Here is a 1,816-nt window from a genome sequence, read left to right on the forward strand (position 1 = left end):
TGGTTCTTCGGGAAGTGTTTATCGATGAGTGCAAGGAACTGTTTGCCGATATTTGAAGTGATTGTGTTGTTGAACAGCGGGTTGAACCATCTTATATTCCTTTTTCTGTTTTGTGTTGGTGTTGTGGCGTGTGTTAAATTTTTGTATTTCAGTGTTGAGGTGTGTCCGCTCTGTTTGAGTGCCATTTCGTAGTCTTGTTTTGTTTCGTTGAATATGTTTTCATTTGAAGAGAGGTTGTTTAGCCGTTGTTCTATCATAGTGGGTATTTGTTTTATTATCGTAGGTGGGTGGTTGGAGTGTTTGTGGACGTACAATGGGGCGCTGTTGGGTTTCTTGTATGGTCTATACGTGTTAGTTTTGAGGCAGAGGGTTGTGTTCTGGAAATCGACTTGGTGTAGGTTAGTTTCTAGTGTGATTTTGGGGTCGAGATCCTTGAATAATTTTATGAGTTTTTTCTTCATTCTTTCAATGTTGGATTTTTAAAATTTAAATTCCGATGTGTCACCAGTCACCAGACACAAATAGGCCGTATCTGGAAAACACCAAACTCGTCTTTCTCTTTGGTTCTTTTTGACCGCCTACAACCACTGGGTAATGTAAATGTTGCTGCTCGAAGCTCAAAGAAATAAATAACAATGTGAAATTGAATATAAGCTTCAATTTAATATGTTTTCGTATATTAAATTGAAGTTTACATTCAATTTCACATTGTTATTTATTACAACCATTGGTGAAAAAAAAGTTGATATAATATTATTATGCGCGGGTGAAGGATAAAAATATAAATTATAAATAACCGCAAGACAATGCTTAATTTATAGAAAAATTTAAAAGAAAACCATCCAAAGAAATCCTAGCCTGTCTTGATTGGTGGTTTGAACCTCCGACTTTGTGATTACTGAATAGATGTGACTGCTATTGTCACGGTCGAGGGAAATATGATATATATATATATATATATATATAATATATATATATATATATATATATATATATATATATATATATATATATATATATATATTTAATTCGTTTCTTTTTTCTTTTTTGGTGGCTTTCTTTTTCTTGTACCTTTTTGTCTGTCTTGTCAATGTATACAAGGCACCTTTTCATCAATATGAGGCGCAAACTTAGCCATCGATTTATGGGTACCAAGTGATGTGCACTTTGCATGTCTGGAAACCCAATTCATTATGGGCTCGTCGTTGTATTGGAAATCTCAGAAGAAAAAAATGTGACGCAACATTTAGCAATGACTATCCCGCACAAATCTTTGGGCCTCTTTTTCGCTCACGAAGTGCCCGAATTCGCGTCAAAATATGGGACGAAGCCGTTTCGTATATGCTATTTTAAAAAATTATTTACGACGCTGTTTATCGATGAATATGACTGAAAGTTGGCACACAGTTAGAAAAAAGGTCATTTTAGATTATGTTAAGCGACAAAACTCGTGCGATTACCAGAAGACCGTTAAAAATAGATTTTTACTCTTTGGAGTGAAATATTTTTAAAACTACCGGGCGTGGTTTTGTCGCTGACAAGGTAATACATGAACATTTCTTCTTTTTGGTTGTAAAATTTCATATGAATATGACGAGTACTTTTCCCGTATTTTACAAAACACCATCCTAATTTGCTCTTCAAGTTTCAATCTTTTAATCCATTTATTACGTAAGATACAACCAAAGGTCGAAAAAAAAAAATGCCGAAAAAGCGTCCCATATTTTCGCGTTTTTTTCCTCTTTGCGGGTCATCCAAATAAATGACACCTTTGAAACTGCATAACTTGTTTATTTATAAATGGATTTTCAAAATT

This window comes from Berghia stephanieae, chromosome 2, assembly GCF_034508935.2.
Source record: "Berghia stephanieae isolate SIO BIC M18660-M18661 chromosome 2, UCSD_Bste_1.3, whole genome shotgun sequence".
Lineage (NCBI taxonomy): Eukaryota > Metazoa > Mollusca > Gastropoda > Nudibranchia > Aeolidiidae > Berghia > Berghia stephanieae.